This window comes from Sciurus vulgaris (assembly GCF_902686455.1).
Source record: "Sciurus vulgaris genome assembly, chromosome: 4".
Lineage (NCBI taxonomy): Eukaryota > Metazoa > Chordata > Mammalia > Rodentia > Sciuridae > Sciurus > Sciurus vulgaris.
Genome location: NC_136464.1, coordinates 154,358,420 through 154,384,542, shown reverse-complemented (window position 1 = coordinate 154,384,542; position 26,123 = coordinate 154,358,420). Strand labels below are relative to the sequence as shown.

At 37.0% G+C, this 26,123-nt stretch overlaps 1 protein-coding gene and 1 long non-coding RNA gene across 4 annotated transcripts in view; one reads left to right on the top strand and one right to left on the bottom strand.

The window, feature by feature from the left end:
* The window catches only part of SPART (spartin), a 65,491-nt gene extending 62,222 nt beyond the window's left edge, over positions 1-3,269 (bottom strand). Inside the window, exon 1 of the mRNA XM_079137386.1 lies at positions 3,083-3,269. The gene's annotated coding sequence lies outside the window, so the exon portion shown is untranslated. The remainder of the gene's footprint in view (positions 1-3,082) is intronic.
* LOC306659702 overlaps positions 1-26,123 on the top strand; it is a 112,115-nt gene that overhangs the window by 67,975 nt on the left and 18,017 nt on the right. The gene's annotated exons all lie outside the window — the stretch shown is intronic.

The following is a 26,123-nucleotide window of genomic DNA, read 5'->3' as shown; positions in this document are numbered from 1 at the left end:
ATATTTGTGGACTGCACTGGTGGGCTAAAGACATCAATACACTGTACAGTACTCAGCCATATTGGCAGTAAGAGCTCATCCTCAGACCTCCTCATCTCTTTCACATAGAACTGGTTGTCAATTCCTGTGTGTTCTACTTTCAAGCTATCTTCAAACATCCAATGGACACTGCTCTATCAGTCTTATTGTTTCTTACTTGGATTTCTGCAATAGTCGCCTCTCACTGATCTCTCTAATTGAATCCTTTCTCCATCTGTGAGCAGTGTTTTCTGAAACACAATCTGTTCACCTCACTCTCCTGCTTAAAAGCCTTTAATGACTCCATACTGTCTGGAAAATAAATCTAATAGCTTTAGAAGGGCATTTGAGGTTTCCATAATATCTGGTCTGACTTTCAACCCAGTCTTGCCTCTCTTCCTTCTCTCTACATGGTATCTGCCCCATTCACACAATGCCTTCAGCTATTCCAGAAATCTTGCATTCCATAGCTCTTTGCTTTCTAGATCTTTCTGAAATGCCACAAATCCCATACAACCTGTTCTATGGCTCCACTAAATTTATCTCACTACTATCACCATTAGCAGCACCACAACCACCTTCACTACCACCCTTATCTAGCTCGTTTCCTTCTAGCTTCTGGTAATCTTCTATTTTCTTTCCCCCTCCAACTGCCTGCCCACACAGAAATTTTCTGTATTGGCAATGTCAATGAATGAATCAAATATTATGTGCAAAGCAGTGACGCTGCATATGATAGTTTCCAGCTGGAATTTTGATACAGTTGAGGTCTGAAAATACATTACTCATAAAAGGTTAAAAATCTACATATATCTTTTAAAAATTTTTTAAAGTAGTTTTATATTCAGGAAAAATGTTCTAGAGGATCTGAGAACAAAGGAGTGTGTGGATGGCAATGTTCCTCAACCCTGTTGAGAAGCAGAGCTTCTACTTCTCTGATAACATCTACTCTTGTAAGAACGTGATCATATAGTCAGTTATCTGGTACCAGGTTCCAGTTCAATCAAAATAGATTTGAAAGAGCTTTTAGCCCAAATATATAATAGACACGAATATTAAAATTAACTTCCTAAGCTTTTAAAAAAGTGAATGTATTCTCAGAATAAGGATGGGTAATTATTTGTCTCTGCCAAATTAAGGTGCATGATTTATTTGTGTATCCTCTCTTCTCTTTGCAACAGGTTTTTTGTCGAAATATCAAAAACAAGAAAAGGATTCAAGATATATACCTTAATGTCCATAAACTTTTGCCACTAGTTCATTAATCATAACTATAAAACCTTCAGGCATATGATATTTCTTTCATGGAAATGATTAGTTAGGATTTTTTAAATAAATTTCTTTTTAGTTGTATGGACACAATACCTTTTATTTTATTTATTTTTATGTAGTGCTGAGGATCGAACCCAGTGCCTTTACACATGTTAGGCAAGTGCTCTACCACTGAGCTACAACCCCAGCCCCAGTTAGTAATATTTTAAGCATGTCAACAAAAAATAAGTTATTTTTTATTTGTTTGTTCCTTTTTCCCTTCTAATTTGCCAACACATCAGTCACTATATTAGCTGCTGAGGATACAGGAATAAACAACAAAGGCAAGTTTCCTGCTCTGACCAGGCTGACAGGAGCTTCCATGTAAACATAGACCAATCCAGAAAACTTTTGAGGAAGACAGGTCATCAAGAAAAGGATAAGATGGGGGCAGTGGCGTAGGCCTGTAGTCTCAGCTACTCAGGAGGCTGAGGTGAGAGGATCTTGTGGGCCCAGGAGTTCAAAGCCAGCCTGGGCATCACAGTGAGACCACATGTCAATAAAAGAAAAAAAGAAAAAGACAAAACATTTTTAAAAGGACAGAGAGAATTTATTGAGATCATGATTATCAATTGCTGAAATTTTTTATGATTCTCTGGCCAAGATATTTTTATCCTTCTTTGCTTAAAAATGCTAAGTTATTTCCAATATGTCATTTATATGTTTTTCCTAATGAAATGCAAATTTAATCAGTTGGTTTAATATTAGAAAAGTCAGGCTATTTATGTATCATATATGTTATTTTTCATTTTTCAGTTATTAGTAAAGCTAGAACTAAATGTCCTAATCGACTACACTATAATGATTAAAACAAATTTCAGAATTTTTCCCTTTTACTATTTCTATATTTTTCTAAATCAGATGACATTTGCTTCCTGCTTATTCATTTCATTCTTCATTAAGACTTTAAATAACAAGAGGCCCAGATAGAATGAAAACTTTTAACTTGTATTAATTCACTTAGACCGTTAATAGCTATAGCAGAAGATATAATAAAAAAAGTAGCAGAATTATTAGGAGTATTGCAATTTATTCCTTAATATCTGAAGACTGACATTTTAGTGTGATATTCTCATTATTATAGATCATAATCTGTCTTAGTATTAGAAGACACCTCAATTCTAAAATGATGTAGAACATAATTTTGCCTCCAAGTCCTGCTATAATTTCATCAAGCCCTTTTGATAGCTCTGAGGTTAATTTTCATTTAACCATGTCTGCCAGCTATGACCAATATCTAGATTCCGGTTAGGAGGGTCTCCAAACTCAAGACATTTTCCTCCAAGGAAATCTGGGAAGATCTCTTTGCTCAGAAACGCACAGAGATCTGACTTGTCATCTAAAGTCACCTTACCATGATTCCATGCTGTCTCATTATCTTTACTCCTAAGAATAAAGACAAAGGATTCTATTCTCAGCAACTATCTCTCTTATGCAACCAAACAGAAATTCCCTATGCTTTACATTGCCATTTTCCCTCACTGATTTCTTAGTTACTCAGGAGCTCACCAAGTACTTATGAAGCCTGCATTGTGTGCAAGGCAGTGAACTCGGCACCAGAGAAACAATGAAGGCAGGAACCAGGCTTGACTCTCCACACCTTCTGGAGACATAGAGACCTGGCAGAGGATGGGACAGAGAACAGCCCTTAAAAATAAAGCCCCCCACAAATACCCTTGAAAGAAGGAAGAATAGAGAGCATAAATAAAACAATAGTAGTGAGGAATGAGAATACGTTTATCCCTTTACTCACTCAAGAGCAATCCTTCCTGGCCAACTCGAGTATGATTTCCTTCCAGAATTGAAGAATGTGATCACAGAGGGAAGGTGGGGGCTGGTGCTGGTGCAGTGCCTGGTGTGGAAGAGGGAGGAAACACGTAGTGAAAAGGCCCTTTCATTCCTCTGGCAGAGGCAGCCTTGCAGCTGGGGCCCGTCTGCTACCCTGATCCCTCTGCTGGCCTGTCGCCTCCAGAGAGAACATGTGTTCCTCTGGTGAGACGTGTCTCTTCACCAGCTTCTAGCAGAAGCCAGGTGACAGGGAATCATAGAACTATAAAAAATAAAGGGTAGTTAAGCATTTTATTCCCCCCAACCAAGAATATCTACTCAATTTAAACTTTTACCTGAGGTCTCTCTTACACAGACCCAGAATCACCAACTTGCCTTTTAAGCTTGGCAAGTCAATAAAATCTTACCCTGTTTCAGATTCCTCATCTGAAAATTGAGAAGGTAGCAACAGATGTGCCTAAAGCCGTTTCCAAATTAAAACAAATATGATTTTCACATCAATAGAATTTCAAGGGACTTCCACTCAGCTGTTAAGAAAAAGAAAATAAAAAATGACACCATTGCTTATTTTCCTATCATTTTAGATTACTTATTGCTGTTGAGTGACCCTGATTCTGCTTATTATTCCCTTCACTAACACTACTGACTTCAAGCAAGCAAAAATGTAAAGATTAACATTTTTTTTTTCCCCCACAATTTTAAACACCACCCAACAGATGTGGACATTGAGAATGGAAATGAAAAGCTAATTGACACACATCTCCAGTTGTTCACAAACTTTAGGGTGTTAGAATCACCTGGAAGATTTGTTAAAACACATATTTCTAGACCACACCCCAGAGTTTCTAATTTGGTGGGGAAAGTAGAGAGCCTTAGAATGAATATTTCTAGCCCATTCCAAGTGGTACTAATACTGAAGGTCTGTACATGCTTAGAGAACTAACTACTACTGTTTAGTGCAGCTTCCACAGAGATGCATTGTCTGCAATGTATATCATCTTCAAACCCCTTAAAGCCAAGATGCACCTCAGGCAATCATTTCTCCCCTCTCCTATTTGTCTATCATCAGAAAGTCATGATGATAATTGTTTTTTGTTTTTTTTTTTTGGTTTTTTCTTTTTCAGGTCAAAGCACTTTCCACCTATCCCTAATCAGTTGCCTACTGATTTCTCTGTTCTCTTGACTTTTCTTACAAAGATTTCAAGTCATTGTAAAACATGCGTTTCAATATCTAGCATGATGTTTCCTCTTTGTTTTGTTTTATTTTTCCAGTAGATTAGGATTACCCCTAGACTACACTACTTTTTTAACAATTTAGTCATTGTGGCCAGAATTTCCACAGTGCTTAAAACACGAACTAAATGGAAGACAGGCCAATGGAGAACAAAAGTTTGCCATCATTTACCTAATGCTCATGGAGTTATGGTGTCATGTTCATTGCAGAGTTTTCATCTTTCCCTTAGCAGGATATGAGCCTATGATGGTGAAGGACAAACTTATTTGATGGTATTTGGGTAGATGGTTCTTAGTAAAGTAGAAACACCAACTCAAACCCCTAACCTCAGGAAATGCTTCTCAGTGTACCTTCATAACCAATGTGTTCTAGGGTCTCTGCACTCTAAGAAGACTTGGTGGAATAAATTTTTCTGGGAAGTCTGTGGAATAACACAAAATGAGGAAGAAGGAGTGTTTTATGATGAAACAAAACCATAATCTTTTCTAATGGTATGTTACACAATCTAATTTTTAAAAGACTCCCATGCTAGAGGGAGTCTCTTTTCATCTGTTAGTGTAAGGACTCAAATCTGATGTCCTGCTAGAGTGCCAGCATTAAAACACACAAGCAAACAATTCAAGAGGCTTAATAGCAATCCTCTTTCAAGGTGATAAAACAGGATCTGCTCTTGCATACCACCTTCTGCTACCTGCCTACCCCTCCTTCCTACCTCCATTCCTGCTTGTAGAGAATTTCAGCATTAGGCAGGTGGAGAAATAACTCAGGAGTCTGGAAGAGGAGGGCTGTTGAAGGTTGCTGCTACTACTGCTGCTGCTGCTGATTGCATACATTGGGGTAATCTCATCCCTGTGCTAAAAAGATACAAGCTTCAGCTGCAAACCAGCTTGCTGAAGTTAACCACCCATCCCAGTTCTATAAAGTTTGGCCCACCAAGGGCCCACTCAGACATTAAGGTATTTCTTTCACATTCATGGTTGTCTATAACATTTTAAAAACTCGCATTTGTGTTTGTGGCATGCAATATGTTTTTGTGTGTGCACATGTGTGTGTGTGCTTGGGGTAAGCATGATTATGCTTTAGGAATCACTATCCTACATGTTGTCCATCTCCAAAATTCTTTTCATCAAATGCTTCCTCTTTGGAAGTTTGTTAAATTTAATCTATACAATAGAACTTTAAGCCCCCTCTAAGATTACTTTAAATTCATCAACTAATTTCATTTTTTAAAAATTATTCACTATATCTCTGACACTTCACATTTCCAGAAATACCTACAATATCTTACTAAACAGATTCCACTGATGCTCAGAATGTACTCAACATATGAGTCTAGCAGCTGAGTCTAGCAGCTGAGCTGTGATTTATTATTGGCAGGCATTATAGTATTACTCACGATTTCTATTAGTATAGACTGGTGTAAGCTGAACTTTTTTTTTCAGTTTTTAAAAAAATGTTTTATTAAGACTGAGATATTGGAGTGGTCATTTCTTTTTATGTGTGAATATCTGATTATTTTTTATTGCCACCTGTAATGCAATATTAGATACTATGGTCAGGGTCTTTATTTATTTAAGAGCTGATAATGTTATATGACTCTTGTGAACTGATCTGCTTGATGGTTTTTGTTTGCTCTTAATTTTCCTTTCCATTTAGTTGTAACCTTGTGCTTGTGTGGGCTTGTTATTTGTTTTTAGATTTTCTCTGGGTATTCGGGTCAAGAAGATAACAGAATTCCCATTTTCATTGTTTAAAAACCAAACATCTCTGAGAAGCAACTAAAAATTGGATCTATTCAAGGCTGACACTGCTTTTTTCATGTTTAGTAAATCTAGATTAGACCTTTGCCAATTTGTGATGTAGCTGTATACGCTTACTGTGGAGTTGCTGAGACAATAATAAACATTAAGGATTGACCCCCAATAGTATAACTTCCAGAGCAGGATGGAGATGTGGCCTGGTGGGGAGAGTTGTCAAGTCCATCTGACTTTGCTACCTGTGAAAAACTAGCCTTCTCCAGAAGCATCTTTTCTCTTCAAAAACTAAGTTCCTTTGCCATCAATCCTAGACACATTTCAGCCTTCTGGAAGGGGGATGCTTGATGACCAACATACCTCATCTAGCTGGAGCCCCTGAAACTCAAGAAGACCAGGGGAGGGGCTGGGGAGATAGCTCAGTTGGTATAGTGCTTGCCTTGTGAGCATAAGGCCCTGGGTTTGATCCCCAGCCCCCCACCCCAAAAAAAAAAAAAGAAGACCAGGGGAGGAGTTTAATTCTTTTGAAAGGTAACCAGGCCATGTAAACCAGGGAGGTCTTTCTGAATAGCAAAATGTTATTAGTCATGAAAAGGATTTTAATCCTTTGTCCTATAATCTGGAGTCTCTAAATAAATACTGAGTAATACTAAGAATAATAACAATGGTGATGGTGATGTCACTCTTATGCATCTAAGATTCCACATTCCAGAGGCAGAATCTAGCAGTCACAGAAAACTTAAAGTGATTTCGTTCTTTATTTTTATTCTTTGAAGAACATTAGACAAATAAGATTCATGGCCTGGGGCAACACTTCCTAACTATTCCTTCTTCCACTCTCCAATTTTCTTGTGAGTTACCAAATCTCTCATATGTCCCTGCTCCAACACTGTCCCCTGAGGCTCTGTCTTATGTGGTATATCCTTTCTTCTTTCTATCTCTTCTTGTGGTATATACTTTGGTTTCTATTACAACAATTTTAAAAAACTTACAATTTTGGGCTATCTTAAAAGAACTAAAAACAACGAAAAACATACTATATCATTTAGTTATCCCACTTCTGGGTATATACCCAAAGGAAATGAAAGCGATATACCTAAGAGATACCTACATTCCTGTGTTTATTGAGGGCACTGATCACAATAGCTAAGCCATGGAACTAGTCTAAATGCCCATCACCAGCTAAATGGATAAAGAAAATGTGGAATATATACACAATGGAGTATTATTCAGTCATAAAGAAGAATGAAATTCTGTAATTTTCAGCAAAATAGATGGAATCGGAGGACATTATGTTAAGTGAATAAGTCAGAAGGACCCCTTGTTCTCTCTCATAAACAGAAATTTAAAAACGTTAACCTGAATATATAATAGTTACTACTAGAAGTTGGGAAGGTTAGTAGGGAGTGGGGATAGAAGGAGTTTGGATAAAAAACATTCAAGCTGATGAAGCTAAACTTCAGTATAGGTAGTTTGAAATGTTAAGATTCTTCATCTTTTTCTGTTGCTATCAAAATCATTCAATTATCCCTCAGTATCCATGAGGGATTTCTTCCATAATCTTCATACTGATGCCCAAATTTGTGAATGCTCAAGTCCCTTCTATAAAACTGCATAGTACCTGCATATAACCAATTCAGACACTTTAAATCATCTCTAGACTACTTATTCAGATTGAGCATCCCTAATCTGAAAATCCAAAATTCTCCAAAATCCTAAATTTTTTTTGAACACTGCATGAAGCCACAAATGGAAAATTCCATACCTGACCTTGTGAACATGAAATTATCCCCAGTCTCTGTGCACAGGGTGTGCATGAAATGAAGTTCTTGTTTATACATACTTGTGTTCTACCCCCAAAATCACACTATGCATATATAAATATCCCCAAATCTGAAAAATCCAAGTTACATAGTTGTTATACTGTATTGTTTAGAAAACAATGAAAACAGTCCACACTTTTTCAGTTAGTTCAGATATGTTGAAAAACATTTTTATTGCATTTGTTTTTGTACTCGGTTGAATTCATGATACAGAACCCATGGGTATGGAAGGCCAGGCCTGCAGTACACAAAACAATAAAAAAAAAAAAAAAAAAAAAGCCAGCCAAAACATCTTCTCTCCTCTTCTCTCCTGCAGGGGGCAGAGTGTGCTTGCTTAAAGGCAAAGTAGTGAATTAATGGATTCTTAAACTCCATTGACGGCTCACTCTGTTATCCAAGCATTTCGTACTTTCTCCCTTGCCCTGCTCTGCCTGACTGCTTTAACTGTCATTCCACGTTTAAAGTCTTGGGTCATTTGAAGTGTGATTTCTGGGGACATTCGTGTCAAATCCCTAAGCCTTGCTCTCTAAAAGAAATGGAGAATTTAAGCTAAAGGGAGGTGGAGACACTGTTGAGAAGATAGGAGGCAGAAACCCAGGTTCACTGAGAACTCAAGATCACCCCCTGCTGGTGGTAAGACTGCCTTCCTGAGGCGCTATATCCTTGGAGGAAAATATTCTCCTTTATTTTATTTTTTAAAAAAACGTAGTGAACCAGTGGCTTTGGAAAAGAAAACTTGCCAGGAATACACGGAGTAGCTTTCTGTGCTCCTGGGTCAGTGAAGCATTTTCTCTGAAGAAGTCTCCCTTTCTTCTGAAGCCCATGTGGATTCTCTCAGTGGGGAGCTGGTATGAATGTTCAGGATTTAGCAATTTACCATTCTCCTTGGCAGATTTATTATACTTTCTGCCTTGTCTTTGCAATACGTCATAGGATGCCTCACTTTGCTCCAATGTCAGGCCTTGTTTCAAGACTCTCCTAGGAATGCCTGGTGAGGGGTTGTTTTATGGTGAGTGATTTGAGAAAGTGTCTCATAAACTATATCACCTCATTGTATGCTACTCTCAGTGCATTTCTATTACATTTTATGCCCATTGTGTTTTTAAAAGATGCCTAAGAATGAAGAGCCAACAATCCCCTACTCCAATTCCATTGCTTGTGCCTTCTGTGTCACTGTATGCATCTGGCCTGTGTAGTGTGCAGCATGGTTTTGGGTCTGTACTGTGGACTAGGCAACAGCTTAGAAACATTTTTCTTCATGAAGAATACTGACTTGCAGAATATTGGGCTATTAATTTAGAATTTAAACTGGGCAAAACTGAAGCCTTATAAATCTGGAAGATAATATGAATCATATTTTACTGTCCTTATTCTCAGAATGACATTGTTTGACAAACAAACAAAAATAATTGACTAGAAACACCTATTTGAATTGCTGGGTTTCTCATACACCCCAAACTTCTGTTTCCCAACAGGATGGTAAGCAATTATTCCTGGTCTCATGTGCAATGTAATGATGGTAACAGCTATGCCTCAAGATACTATAAAGATCGTAGGATATAATGTGTGTACAAACCCTTTCTTCTTTGTCATCCACAATGTTCAGTTATACTTCTACCCCGAGGCTGTCCTGGCCCAAGGATCTCTAGATCAATACATTTTTGGAGATCACCTGCAGACCAAGAACTCACAGAATTTTCTTCAGTTCTTCCTCTTACTCCTCCATCTGTGTGCACAAATCCATACCTTTGTCTTCCTTCCTCTATATTCTCATTTTCAGGCACTCATCACCACTCTAACAGCCTCTAAATTCTTTGGTGGACCTTCTGGGAATCAACAAAGTCTCACTTTCTTATCCTTATCTCATTTTTATGTCTTATTAATTTACATACATACCATTGTTTCTATAGGATCTCACTTGCTAACTTTGAAAGGGAAGCTTCCTGACTTCACTTTATCCAATGTTTCAGATTTATCAGTAGTCATTTTTCCAGAGACATCCCTAATTATGCCATATCTCTGATTAAGAATCTTCTTGAATCTCACTGCCTGAAGGTCAAGGTCCCTGAGCATGGCCTATTCATGTCTAGTCTTAGCCCAACTTCATTCAACTTTCTACACTTCCTGTACCCTGTGACTGGCCACACAGAGCTAAACACATTCCCCTATGCAGGGCATGCATTTCTGACTCTTGCTAATTTCTCTCTCTTTTTCTTTCTCCAGTCTGGAATCCCTGTATGCCTCTTGTAAGTGGATAGATTCACACCGTTCTTGAAGAAACCAGTTCAGAAATATCACCTTCTCTGTGACATCTTACTCAGTTCTTCCAGAACCTTCCAGAATGCCTCCCTCTTTCAGTTCACACCCCATGGCTGGCATTTATTAAATGCTTACTTTGGCCTTATGTATTAGATTGGTTCTACTAGGCCTACTTCAAGAGAATACATAATTTGCTCTGCTGTTAATAAGTAGTGGTGCCAGGTGTGCATGCATCTTTATACCATTCTCATACCATCTCAAATACATTTTTTATTATGCAATTTATCATACTGAATTATAATGTCTTATTTCCATGTCATTCTTGAGACTAGACTACTATAATTTTTAATCTACTCCCCCAACCGCATAATTGATAAGTAGATTCTCAGGAACCATTAACTGAAATTGAGAGTGCAGGACCATATGAAATTGGATCTAGAATCCTTCTAGACATTGGGGCCCCTATTAGTGGTCTCATCACTAACATGGTCAGTTCTTTTGCTTATCTAACCTGACTCTTCAGCATATTGACACTGTTGATTACTCCCTCCTTGAAACACTTTCTTTCCTTGGTTTCCATGACATTGCATTTATGTCATTTTCCTCCTTTCTCAGTACTTCCTCAGTTTCTTCAGTTGATGTTCCCACCTCTGCTCCCTTTCCTCTAAATATTGAAGTTCCAGAGTTCTGCCCTGGGTATAATTTTCTTTTATAGCAACACATTCTCTTGAAGTAACCTCCCTGTGACTTATGGCTTTAAACACCACTTCTGTGGATGAATGCTAAAGGTTGTATCGCCGCCCCCACCCAGACCTCTATACTCATATCTTCAACCGTCTGGTTGGGGTGTCTATGTGGGTATTTAATATACAATATGATTGTATGGCCATGATGTGACTCTTGATACCAACCTCTGAACTCACTTCTCCATTCATCTGCACCTCTATAAAATGATACCATTTGACTCCTCTCTTTCCCATATATCCCCTGTCTCATGCATCAGCAGATTCTGTTGCTTCCACCTACAGATCTAGTTCCACTCTCTCTCCCTGCTGTTAGTACTGCTCCGTCCTAGTCCTAGTCATCACCATCTCTTTCCCAGATTATTACAGTGGCCTCGGCACTGGAATCCCTGCTCCCACTCTTGCTCTCTACTTTCTCTAAAGTGGCCTGATTGACATAAGCCAGATTAAGTCCCTTCTTGAATAAAACCTTTCCACTAGCTTCCCTTTGTATTATGAGTAAAATCCAAACCCTTCAACAGAGCTTACAAAGCTTCCACAACCCGGCTTCTGGCTACTTTACTGATTTGGTGGCAAACCACTATGGCACAGACAGATACATCATTTGTCTCTTTATATCTGTCTTAGGGCTTTTACACTAATTCTTCCATGTCACTCGGGACTCAACTGAAATGTCAGATTCTCAGTGGGACCATTCCCTACACACCCAATCCAAAGCAGACACTGTTTTTTCCTCTTGTTACATTACCTTATTTCTCTATATTAAATTGGTGATCATCTATTTTTTCTTATTTAAAAATATTTTATATTTTTCCAATGAAATGTTCACTTCATGAAAGTAGGAACGTTGTCAGTCTTGTACATTGCTATGTTCCTTGCATCTAAGACAGAGGTCTTAGAATTTTGTTGAATGCCTGAATTGGTCCAGTCCAAATCCAGAATTCCTCAGTCACCAGAGATGGAAGAATAATAATAAATTCAATTTCCAAACTCATTAGAATAGAGGACCAGACTCCTAATTATTACTAAAATGTATGCATGCTTGAAATATAACTGAAATTAAATTTAGATGTGGGTCCAGTGCTCTTTTCCATTAATAAAATCTCCTTCTTACAACAAAGAAAGGAAATAAAGCATTATGTGAAGATCCCCAAAATATTTGTTGCATGTTTCCACCCAGAGAAAATTGCTGTGATCACTGTCACAGTTAAAAGACTTCAATACCATTTAGTCATTACTATTCATTCTGCTTCTCCAATTTGAATCATTATCCAGCTGGCACACCTGTATCAAGCACAAACACAGATCACTACCTTCTTGGGTAGTGTGCTCTTGTGTGAAATAATTTTTCTTGGAGTTTAATAGAACCTTCTGGACGTGAGTGAAATGCAACAAAACTATTCTGCTGTCTGATGCAGCCATGAGATTTATGCGAATGTTCAGATTTGAGATTTGACTTTTTAAATGCTAACAGGTTCTGATGGTCAAGGTCAAGTATTCAGTTTTCAATCTGTCTCAATGATACTCTGCTTATTTATAACTAACTCTGGGGACCTCTTCCTCCAATAAACTCATTTCAATAGCATCTCTAATACAATCTTTAAGAAAAATGCCCTTTCCCCCATTTTTAGGTATACTTACAGCAAAAATTTTCTTTCCAATTTCAATGTGCTACATTTTATAGAATCATTGGCATTATTTAATTACAAAGGGATAGAAAATAAGGCAAGGTTTAATTGCATCTAACAAAGATCCTTAAAAATTTAAATGTACTTTCTCTTCCCTGAATGATCTTTACCTTGTTTTTCTAAAAAACATTGGATTCAAAGGGAGATTTTTCCAGTATCTATAGTATCTATTTAGACATAATTCTTCTTCTTCTTCTTTTTTTTTTTTTTTTTTTTTTTTTTTTTTTTTTTTTTTTTTGGTACTGGGGATTGAACTCGGGGGCACTTGACCACTGAACCACATTCCCAGTCCCATTTTTTATTTTTTTGGAGACAGGGTCTCACTGAGTCGCTTAGTGTCTCACTTTTGCTGAGGCTGACTCTGAACTTGTGATCCTCCTGCCTCAGCCTCCCAATTTGCTGGGATTACAGGTGTGAGCAACCACACTTGGCTAGACATCATTCTTAGAGCAGTAAAATTTTCTGTCACGATATAGAACTGTTAGGGACAAACTGGCTTATTCACTAAGGGACCAACCAATGTCAAACCCAGATGTCGTTGCATGTATCCTGTGTACACATTCCATAAAGTTGAAGTGGATTTGCTTACCCTCAGTTTTCTCCAGGATTCTCCCAAAAGTGAAACTTTTCAGAAAAGGCCAACACAACATTGTTAAGATTAGACATTACCGGAAATGATTCACTTTATCATTTAAGATTTGTTGATTGCAAGAAATAGAAACTGACTCTAACTTACAAAAAAGAGAATTTGGTAGAATGACATTCGAGCTCTTAGTTTCAATTAGAGACTATAAAACTGGAATCAGGACCAAGGCAGGCAATAAGTAAATTGTATTACCATTTGTCTCTTCACTTTGTGAATTGAAGAACCCCATGCCTCCTTCTATCTGTATGCTAGTCCTTCTTTTAAAATGCAACATAATTTATTATGGAATAAATACCAAATGAATAAACAAAGGCAGAAAGAGCTTATAAAATAAAAGAACACAGGTATATGTAGATGAGGAGCAGAGTCAGGAGAAAGGCATGAGAGTCTCATTCCCCTTTATCATGACAGAGAAACTGTTGACATAAACCAAAGTACACACGCCTTTCCAGCAGATGAGAGTTAAATGTAATGAAGAATGATTTGTTCATTGCAGAGGGAAATGCTATATAAGTAGATGTTAACTTAGAGCCCCAATTAAAATCCTTTGGGATAGTTTTATAATGTAGGAACTCAAAAAGCACAAGTACTTTTTTATTGGTGGTATCCCCTCTTTTTCATAAATCATTAGCACCTTGGCTGCTTCCGTCTATCTTTCTTGCTAAAATGATAAGGCCTCTCCGAGTCTTTTTTCCCTTCTTAATTGCTGCTTTAGTTATAAAGCTTAAATTTAGTTGAAAAAATTTTATATACAGTGACTTTTCATTTTACCCACAAATGAAAGATTGCTTTTTTTTTTTTTTTTTTATCAGTACTAGAAATAATACTGTGGGTTTCCATAGTCATAGGAAATTGACTAAAGGTCAGTAGTGCATGAAATTTTATGTAAATATACAAAGTTCTTATGAAAGCAGGAAATGATATTATTATCTCATTATTTCTTCAAAAATTCTTTTAAAATATGCATGGCAATAGTCTGAGTTATTTCATGAAAGGAAAAGGTGTGAAAATGCTTTTTTAATGATGCAAAAACATTTTCCACCACTCAGAAACCTGTGAAGGACTTCCCCTTTTGAAATGGTTTGACTTTTAACTTCTGACTTTCATTAATAGCCTAATTACTAATTATGAATAAAAGATAATAACCCAATATTGTTCAGAAGTCAATGCATCTATACATTTTCTTGATTTATGTTAAGGATAATCAGAGTCTCTGAGTTGACCTTTGCATGGGTCACAGTCACAAGTCACAAGCGGCTGAGGAATCCTGCCTCACCTGGGTGAGTGGCAGACACCAGGCAGTTGCAGATCACCTGGACCTTGTGAAGAGGGAATATAAACACCATGCCAGTCTGTCTCCTGGACTGAATACAGTGGAAAGAACATAATAACGGAGCATGAATTATGGAGACAGAATCTTGCCTGAGTCATTTGCTGGTCTAGAAACACAATGCTATAGGCTGGGTAAGTTATAAAGAAAAGAGAGTTATTTTGGCTCACAGTCTGCTCCAAGGTTGAGTGGTTGCTTGTGGTGATGACCCTATTGCTATTACAAAGTGCTGTGGTTTGAATCTTGAATGTCACCCAAAGACCCAGGTGTTTAATACTTGGTCCCCATCTGGGTGCTCTTGGAAGGTGGTGGAAATCTTCAAGAGATCCGACCTAATGGAAGGTTTAAGTTCATTGGAGGTGTGCCCTTGAGGGGGATTGTGGAGTGCTGATCTCTTTCTCAATCTTTTTTGTACTGACCATGGGTTGAGTAGGCTTTCTCTGTCATGCATTCCTGCCATGACCTCCAAATAACGGAGACAGCCAATCATGGACTGAAATCTACCAAACCCTGAGCCAAACAACAACAACAACAACAACAACAACAACAGCAACAAAAACCCAAACAAACAAACAAAACCAACTTTTTCTATTTATAAGGTATGTTACAGAAACACAAAATTGATTAACAGTGAGAGACAGACACACACATGTCTTCTGGTCTCTCTCCCTTTTCTTATAAAACCACCAGTATTCAGACATGAGGCTCTGCCCTGATACATTTATTTAATCCTGATCACTTTCAAAGGCCCCATCTCCAGACTCCATGAAGAGATTAAATTTCCACTCTCCCAATACTTTACAATGGATATTACATTTCAACATGTTTCAGAGGGAATGAACCATAAAACCATAGCAAACTATATTCGAATCCTGGCTGCTGCTTTTATTTACCATGTGACCTTGAACTGGTTACCTTACTTTTCTTAACCTCTCCTGTAAAGAAAGGTAAAAATCATTTACTTAATAGGCTTATTGTGAAGATGAATCAAAGAATGCTTTTGAAGTACTTTGGACCATGCCTGGTATATAGCAAACATCCAATGAAAGGTAGATCTAGAAAACCATAAAACCAAGACACACAACTGGAAACCACAATGATACATTATTTTACAACCATTAGGTAGCTATTATAAAAAATAGGGGTTGGTAATAACTGGTAGTGAACATATGTAGAAAATGGAACCCTTATACATAGTAGTGGTGGGATTATAAACTGCTTCATCTACTATGTAAACAATTTAGTGGCTCCTCAAAAAAGTTAAATATACAATCGTTATATGAGCCAGCAATTTCACTCCCAGGAATATACACAAAAGAATTGAAAGCAACGATTTAGACACCTACACACCAATGTTCATAGCAGCATTATTCAAAATCACACAAAATGTGGGAACAACCCACATGCTCATCAGCAGATCAGTAGATAAAAAAAATATGGTACATACATACAAGGGAATATTACTGAGCCACAAAAGGAATGAGATTTTGACACATGCTCCAATACTTAGAATAGTTTTAAGTGAAATAAACTAGTCCATTAAAGCATAAATGTTATATGACTCCATTTAGAAGCAGAATCTAGAATAGGAAAATTCAGAAACAGAAAGTAGAATAGAACTTAACAGGGACTGAAGGATGGGAGAACCAAGAGTTATTGTTTAATGGTTTGAATTTCTCTTTGAGGTAATGAATTGTTCTGGAAATACTGGTGATAGTGCTACTAAATTGCTAATATACTTGATGTCATCCAATTGGACACTTAAAATGTAAAAACGACAAATTTTATGCTATGTATGTTTTACCATAATAAAAAATTTTACCAAATCAAGACCAAATTTGATCACGGGCCAGCTTGCCATTTCCATGTCTAAAATGCCCTTCTTGATATTTATCCTTTACCAATTTCCTTGCCTCTGTCTTGAAATCTACATCCCCACCCTGACCAAGCCTGTGCCAGAGTCACACTAGAGCCCATAACTGCCGACCATTAAGGCTCCCTCCCTCTTCACCTGCTCTCTCCAGCTCCCTAAAAGCTTATCTTGCCTGATCCTTGCACCCTACATTTATGTCCCTAACTGCCGCTGTGCCTGTGATTTGGGGAATGTGTATCATGCCCTCCCAGACTCAACTTGGGTTTCCTTCCTGTAATTGTTTTGCTCCGCTGGATGTCACCACTAGCAGTGAGGGGGTGTATGATGCACCTCCTCTGCCTCGTTACTGTCCCCAAATGCCCAGAACACATTTATGACAACCATGGAAATCAGGCTGAGGGCACTGCTTTAAAATCTCATTCTCATAGCTTCAAACTTCTATGGAAAAATTGATACTTAAAATTTGGGAGGAATATTATATAGTTACCATATTCTCCATCTATATCAATGCTAATCAAAAATTTCAACTCATTTATGATGAAGAAAATTACATGATGTATACTGACTGCTGAAAATGACTCTCTTGTCCTGGTGACACATCTGTGTTGCAGGGAGAGAAACTGTTGGACCCAAATGTTCTGTTCTCTCTCCTTGTAGACCAATAAGTCTGAAAGGCAGCCTTGAAGACTATTAGTTGCTATGAAACATGTCAAACCATAATATGATTCTTTATTACTAAAGAATAGCAAGCTGTTATGTGCTCCCTTGGAGAAGGCATTGCTTCAGAGGAAAATCTTTTAATAATGAAAGTATTCTCTGCTTGATGAAGTATCCTATACACCCGGAAACCTCGCATGTTTGTTCAGAATGATGGTAATTCCTAGAGGAGCATAATACCTTGTTTCATTCTGACATATTTTTAGTTATTACAAAAATAGGGAAGCAAAGCCTTTCCCACTCATGCATGCATTCCACGAATACTGAGTGAGCCATGTGTCAAGTACTGTTCGAGGTCCTATCTTACAGATGAGGGTGGCTCTTAGGTACCTTTTTTTTTACTCTCCACTCTTGGAGCTTTTCTTTGGTTGGTATTTTAAGTACTCTTGACTCCAGGTGTTGCTATAACTAATTTTCTGAAAGTTGTTTGAAGGTTGCCTTGAAGGCCAGACATGACCAAAATCTACCTTCTATCCTTGATCTAGAAAAATCCTACTTTCTTTCTTAGGCAATCCCTCTTATTCTTTAATATGATTTCCACATCTACCCTAAAGAATGTGCACAGGTGAGGTCTTATGAAAAAAATGACTCCCTTTAAACTGTAACACAACATGTCTCCCCAAAATAGAATTCACCACCCTTCTGTTCTTTTTCTGAAACTCTATTAGGAAACCTAATTACTAGAAGAATTCTGAAAACTGAATATGTATACTTTGTTAGCGTTAGCTTATGTGGATCACAGGGCATTAGAGAAATTAGCATTAGGAAAATAATCTTTCTTGCAAAGATTCAATTTTCTTTCAGTCTCAACTGTACAAATTAGAATTTGGCTGTAGGGATTTTGGCAAAAGGCAAATCTATGATTATCACATTTGGATTTACTGAAAGCAAAAATGGGTCCTGTAGTAAAACTTATCACAGGTTATATTTTGGTTGCTTGCACTTGAGTGCAGCTGTGCAGAAAAAGATAATCCCTGCAGATAAATAAGCTTTTAGGCTATCAGGATAGTTTTAGGACCTATTGAGTCTATCTCACTTTAAGTCTTTAAAAAATAATTTTGATGAAAGACTAGCATGCTTAAAAAGAAATGCTAATTAGTCAAGGAGCAATTAATAATTTATCCAAGTCCAATGAGGTTGCATATATGGGCAACTGAAAAAAAGTAGAAATTTACCTTTTGAGCTGTGTATTTGGGAAGAAAACTTCAAAGTCATGCAATTTTGTGAAAATTTCTTGCCTCTTCTTTAGAAAAAACTGCAATTTGCTGTAAAATCTACTACCTGATGTGAAACATTTGAACATTTTTGGCAAGGAAATAACAACACAATCATAATGAGTGCTGAGCACCAGAAATGCCAACTCTACTCTGACACTGAAAATACTGAACAGGAGCATTTCCTGAACACCTGAGTTACCTTGTGGCTGCTATAACAAAAGATCACAAATTTAGGGGCCTAAAACAGCACACATTTATTCTCTTACAGTTCTGCATTTCAAAAGTCCAACATATGTCTTAAGGGTTAAAATCCAGTTATCTACAGGGCTGGTTGCTTCTGTATCCTCCAGGGAAGAATCTGTTTCTTGCCTCTTCCAGTTTTCTGAGGCTGCCCACATTCCTTGGCTCATAACCCCTCCCTCCAGCCCACCCAATTCTTGCTTCATTCACCATTTCTCCTACTGCTTTCTTTTATAAGTTCCTTGTGTTTACATGGGGCCCACCCAGACAGTTCAGGATAATCTCCCCAATTCAAGATCCTTAACTGATTCACACCTACAAAGTCCTTTACCATGTGAAGTGACATTCCTTACAGGTTCCAGGGATTAGGGAATGGGTATCTTTTTAAAATTTGTTCTTTTTAGATATGCATAACAGTAAAGTGTATTTTAACAGATTATGCCTACATGGGGTATAACTTCCCATTCTGTGGTTGCACATGATATGGTGTTACACTGGAAAGTTATGTCCAATTCATTCTACTGACTTTCTTATTCCCACTCCCCTCCCTTCCTTTCATTCCCCTTTGTCTAACTCAATTAACTTCTATTCTCCCCTGTTCCTTATTGTGTGTTAGCATTCACATATCAGAGAGAACATTTGGCCTTTCAATTTTGGGAACTGGCTTGTTTCACTTAGCATGATAGTCCTCAGTTTCTTCCATTTACTGGCAAATTTGCCATAATTCCTTTCTTCTTTATGGCTGAGTAATATTCCATTGTGTATACATACTACATTTTCTTTATCCATTCATCTGTTGAAGGGTATGTAGGTTGGTTTCATAATTTAGCTATTGAGAATTGAGCTGCTATAAACATTGATGTGGCTGCATCACTATAGTATGCTAGTTTTAAGTCCTTTGGGTATATGCCATGGAGTGGGATAACTGGGTCAAATGGTGGTTCCATTCTAAGTTTTCTGAGGAATTGCCATAATGCTTTCTAGAGTGGTTGCATCATTTTGCAGTCCCACAAGCAATATATAAGTGTTCCTTTTCCTCCACATCCTCACCAACATTTATTGTTACTTGTATTCTTGATCATTGATATTCTGACTGGAGTGAGATGAAATGTCAGTGTAGTTTTAATTAGCATTTCTCTAATTGCTAGGGATGTTGAACATTTTTTCATATATTTGTTGACTGATCGTATTTATTCTTCTGTGGAGTGCCTGTTCAGTTCAATTTCCCATTTATTGATTGGATTTTTTTTTTTTTTTTTTTTTTTTTTTTTTGGTGTTAAGTTTTTTGAGTTCTTTATATGTCCTGGAGATTAATGCTGTATCTGAGGTGCAGGTGGCAGAGACTTTCTTTCTGCAGGCTCTCTCTTCATGTTCTTGATTGTTTCCTTTGCTGTGAAGAAGCATTTTAGTTTGATACAATCTCATTTATTGATTCTTGATTTTAGTTCTTGTGCTTTAGGAATCTTGTTGAGGAATTCAATTCCGTGACCAACATGATGGAGAGTTGGGTCTACTTTTTCGTCTATTAGGTGCAGGGTCTCTGGTCTGATTCCTAGGTCCTTGAACCACTTAGAATTTAGTTGCACGCAAGGTGAGAGACAGGGATCTAATTTCACTTTGTTATATATGAATTCCCTGTTTTCCTAGCCCTACTTGTTGAAAAGTCCATCTTTTCTCCAGTGTATGTTTATGGTGCCTTTGTGTAGTTTGAAAGATAATTGTGTTTATATGGGTCTGTCTCTGAGTCTTCTATTCTGTACCATTGGTATCCATGTCTGTTTTGGTGGTAATACAAATGGGTATCTATGAGGCAGTCTACCTCACTGGGAAACCTCAGGCCAGTCACTTGACTTTTGCAAACCTCTCAAATGGAGAGAAACATGAAGAAAAGAGAACATTTTGCAAACATCTAAAGATGAGACAAATATTGCTAGTTACTGCCTTCTAACCTGTGGATCTATGAAAATCTCACTCTAATCAGAAGAGTCTACATTGCTCATTAAACCAACCTGATTCCTCCTGAATGTAAACCCTAGGTGGGCAGGCACTCTGTACATATAACTCATATTCTGTTAGCATTTGTTGAGTAAAGTCCATCATAAAAAGCAATTGTTGCTTAATATTTTTTTATTAAAATATTGCTTATTTTTACAGACACATTTTGATTCATTGTACATAAATGGGGTGCAAGTTTTCATTTCTATGGTTGTACACAATGTATATTCACGCCGTTCATGTTATCATACATATATATAGGGTAATACCATCTGTTTCATTCTACTGTTTTTCCATCCCCACCCCCTCCCACCCTGTTTTCCTCTACACCATCCAAAGTTCCTTCATTCTTCTCTTCCCCCCATCGTAATATATTGTCATGCACTTATAAGAGAAAACATTCAGCCTTCGATTTTTTGGGCTTGGCCTATTTCACTTAGCATGATATTTTCCAACTTCATCCATTTACCAGCAAATGCCATAATTTTATTCTTCTTTATGGCTGAGTAATATTCCATTGTGTATATATACCACAGCTTCTTTATCCATTCATATATTGAAGGACATCTAGGTCAGTTCTGCAATCTAGCTATTGTGAATTGAGCTGCTATGAACATTGATGTGACTGCATCACTGTAGTATGCTGATTTTAAGTCCTTTGGGTATAAACCGAGGAGTGGGATAGCTGGGTCAAATGGTGGGTCCATCCCAAACTTTCTGAGGATTCTCCACACTGCTTTCCAGAGTGGCTGCACCAATTTGTAACTCCACCAGCAATGTATGAGTGTGCCTTTTTCCCCACATCCACGCCAACACTTATTATTGCTTGTGTTCTTGATAATAGCCATTCTAATTGGCATTAGATGAAATCTGAGGGTAGTTTTAATTTGCATTTCTCTAATTATTAGGGATGATGAGCAGTTTTTCATATATTTGTTGATCACCTGTATATCTTCTTCTGTGAAGTGTCTGCCCATTTCCTTAGCCCATTTGTTGATTTCTTTGTATTTTTGGTATAAAGTTTTTTAAGTTCTTTATAAACTTTGGAGATGAGTACTCTGTCTGAAGTGTGTGTGGAAAAGATTTTCTCCCACTCTGTAGGCTCTCTTTTCACATTGTTGATTGTTTCCTGTGCTGAGAAAAAACTTTTTAGTTTGAATCTATCCCATTTATTGATTCTTGCTTTTATTTCTTGTGCTATGGGGGTCTTGTTAAGGAAGTCTGGTCCTAAGCCAACATGATGGAGATTCAGGCCTACTTTTTCTTCTATTTGGTAAAGGGTCTCAGGTCTAATTCCTAGATCCTTGATTCATTTTGAGTTGAGTTTTGTACAGGGTGAGAGATAGGGGTTTAGTTTCATTTTACTGCATATGGATTTCCAGTTTTCCCAGCACCATTTGTTGAAGAGGCTATCTTTTCTCCATTGTAAGTTTTTGACACCCTTGTCTAGTATGAGGTTACTGTACTTATGTGGGTATGTCTCCATGTCTTCCATCCTGTACTCTTGATCTATCTGTCTATTTTGGTGCCAGTACCATGCTGTTTTTGTTACTATTGCTCTATAGGAGAGTTTAAGGTTTGGTATTGTGATACCTCCTGCATCACTCTTCCTGCCCGGGATTGCTTTGGCTATTCTGGGTCTTTTGTTCTTCCAGATGAAATTCATGATTGCTTTTTCTGTTTCTATGAGAAACATCATAGGGATTTTCATTGGAATTGTGTTAAGTCTGTATAGTGCCTTTGGAAGTATGGCCATTTTGATAATATTAATTCTGCCTATCCAAGAACATGGGAGATCTTTCCATCTTCTAAGGTCTTCCTCAATTTCTTTCTTCAATGTTTTTTAGTTTTCATTGTAGAGATTGTTCACCTCTTTGGTTAGATTGATTACCAAGTATTTTATTTTTTTGAGGCTATTGCAAATGGAGTTGTTTTCCTCATTTCCCTTTCAGATGTTTCATCGCTTATGTACAAAAATGCTTTAGATTTATGTGTGTTGATTTTATAACCTGCTATTTTGCTGAATTTATTGATGAGGTCTAGAAATTCACTGGAGGAGTTTTTTGGGTCCTCTAAATAGACAATTATGTCATCAGAAAATAGTGACAGCTTAAGTTCCTTTCTTCCTATTCATATCCCTTTAATTTCTTTAGACTGTCTGTTCTGGCTAGGATTTCCAGGATGATGTTGAATAGAAGTGGTGAAAGAGGACATCCCTGTCTTGTTCCTGTTTTTAAAGGGAATGCTTTCAGTTTTTCTCCATTAAGAATGATGTTGGCCATGGGTTTAGCATAAATAGCCTATACAATGTTCAGGTATGTTCCTACTATCCCTGTTTTTTATAGTGTTTTCAGCATGAAGGGGTGTTGTATTTTGTCGAATGCTTTTCTGCATCAATTGAAATAACCATATGATTCTTATCCTTAAGTCTATTGACATGATGGATTACGTTTATTGATTTACGGATATTAAACCATCCTTGCATTCCAGGAATGAACCACACTTGTTCATGGTGCACAATTTTCTTAATATGTTTTTGGATATGATTTGCCAATATTTTGTTAAGGATCTTTGCATCTATATTCATCAAGGATATTTGTCTAAAATTTTCTTTCCTTGATGTGTCTTTGCCTGATTTGGGTATGAGGGTGATATTAGCTTCATAGAATGAGTTTGGTAGGGTTCCCTCCTCTTCTATTTCCTGGAAAACTTTGAGAAGTATTGGAATGAGTTCTTCTTTGAAGGTCTTGTAGAACTCGGCTGAGAATCCATCTGGTCCTGGGCTTTTCTTGGATGGTAAACTTTTGATGGTTTCTTCTATTTCATTGCTTGATATTGATCTGTTTAAATTGTGTATGTCCTCCTGGTTCAGTTTGGGAGGAGCATATGTCTCTAGAAATTTGTTGATGTCTTCAGTATTTTCTATTTTGTTGGAATATAGATTTTCAAAGTAGCTTCTTATTATGTTATGTATTTCAGTGATATCTGTTGTGATATTTCCTTTTTCATCACTAATTTTAGTAATTTGAGTTTTCTCTCTCCTTCTCTTTGTTAGTGTGGCTAAGGATTTGTCTATTTTGTTTAGTTTTTCAAAGAACCAGCTTTTTGTTTTGTCAATTTTTTGAATTGTTTCTTTTGTTTCAATTTCATTGATTTCAGCTCTGATTTTAACTATTTCCTGTCTTCTACTATTTTGCTGTTATTCTGTTCTTCTTTTTCTAGGGCTTTGAGCTGTAATGTTAGGTCATTTAGTTGTTGACTTTTTATTCTTTTCTTGAATGCACTCCATGCAATGAATTTTCCTCTTAGTACTGCTTTCATAGTATCCCAGAGATTTTGATATGTGGTATCATCATTCTCATTTACCTCTAAGAATTTTCTTTTCTCCTCATTGATGTTTTCTGTTATCCATGGTTCATTCAATAGCATATTATTTAGTCTCCAAGTGTTGGAGTAATTTCTGTTTTTTATTTTGTCATTGATTTCTACTCTCAGTCCATTATGATCTGATAGAACACAAGGCAGTGTCTCTATTTTTTTGCATTTACTAAGGGCTGCTTTGAGGGATAACATATGGTCTATTTTTGAGAAGGTTCCAATGTGCTGCTGAGAAGAAATTGAATTTGCTTTTTGATGGATGGAATATTCTATATATGTCTGATAAGTCTAAGTTATTGATTGTGTTATTGAGTTCTATGGTTTCTTTGTTTAGTTTTTGTTTGGAAGATCTATCCAGTGGTGACAGTGGTGCATTAAAGTCACCAAGAATTATTGTGTTGTGGTCTATTTGATTCCTGGAATTGAGAAGGATTCGTTTGATGTACATGGAGGCACCATTGTTTGGGGCATAAATATTTATAATCGTTATGTCTTCCTGACTTATGGTTGCCTTAAGCAGTATGAAATGTCCTTCTTTATCCCTTCTGACTAACTTTGGCTTGAAGTCCACTTAATCTGAAATAAGAATGGAAACCTCCGCTTTTTTACTGAGTCCCTGGGTGTGGTAGGTTTTTTCCCATCCTTTCACCTTTAGTCTGAGGATGTCTTTTTCTATGAGATGAGTCTCTTGCAGGCAGCATATTGTTGGGTCTTTCTTTTTAATCGATTCTGCCAGTATAAGTCTTTTGATTGATGAGTTTAGGCCATTAACGTTCAGGGTTATTATTGAAATATGATTTGTATTCCCAGTCATTTAGGCTTATTTTGGGTTTTTAAACTTGGCTTGGTTTCCCCTTTGAATGGATTTTTCTCTAAGGTAGTTCCTTCCTTTGCTGACCTCCATTGTTGTTTTTCATTTCCTCCTCATGGAATATTTTGTTGAGAATATTCTGTAGAACAGGCTTTCTATTTGTAAATTCTTTTAACTTTTGTTTATCATGGAAGGATTTTATTTCATCCTCAGATCTGAAGGTTAGTCTTGCTAGGTATAGGATTCTTTGTTGGCAACCATGTTCTTTCAGAGCTTGAAATATGTTGTTCCAGGCCCTTCTAGCTTTTAGAGTCTGGGCTGAGAAATCTGCTCATATCTATATTGGTTTCCCCTGCCCTATATGTAATCTGATGCTTTTATCTTACAGCCTTCAAAATCCTATCTTTATTTTGTATGTTAGGCATTTTCATTATAACGTGACTTGGTGTGGATCTGTTGTGATTTTGTGCATTTGGTGTTCTGTAAGCCTCTTGTATTTGATTTTCCATTTCATTCTTCAGGTTTTGGAAAATTTCTGATATTATTTCATTGAATATGTTGTTCATTCCTTTGGTTTGTATCTCTGTGCCTTCCTCAATCCCAATAATTCTTAAATTTGGTCTTTTCATGATGTTCCATAGTTCTTGCAGATTCTGTTCATGATTTGTTACCATCTTCTCTGTTTGGGCAACTTTGTTTTCAAGATTAAATATTCTCTCTTCATTGTCTGAGGTTCTGGCTTCCAAGTGGTCTAATCTGTTGGTGATGCTTTCCATGGACTTTTTTATTTGGTTTATTGTTTTCTTCATTTCAAGGATTTCCATTTTTTTTTTTTTTTGAGAATCTCTATCTCTTTGTTGAAATGATCTTTTGCTTCCTGCATTTACTCTTTCAACTGCTTGTTGGTATGATTATTCATCACCTGCATTTGCTCTCTTATCTTATCCTTTGCTTCACAAATCATTTTAATCATGTATAATCTGAAGTCCTTTTCTGACATTTCTTTTACCATACTGTCACTGGATTCTATTAATATGGAATCTAGATTTGTTTGGATCATTTTCTTCCCTTGTTTGTTCATGTTGTTCATGTATCTTCCCCTCTAGCACTGCAGATCTGGGATATTGAAGTTTCCCCCCTATAGGTTTATAATGACCCTATAGGTTTCTAAAACCTTTTCTTTAAGGGGGAGATCAATATCACCAGTGCCCAGTTCAGGCAGTATGCAACCCAAAACCAAATAGCCCCATGACAATAACAATATTGTCATAATAAACAGAATGAGTTCAATTATTATC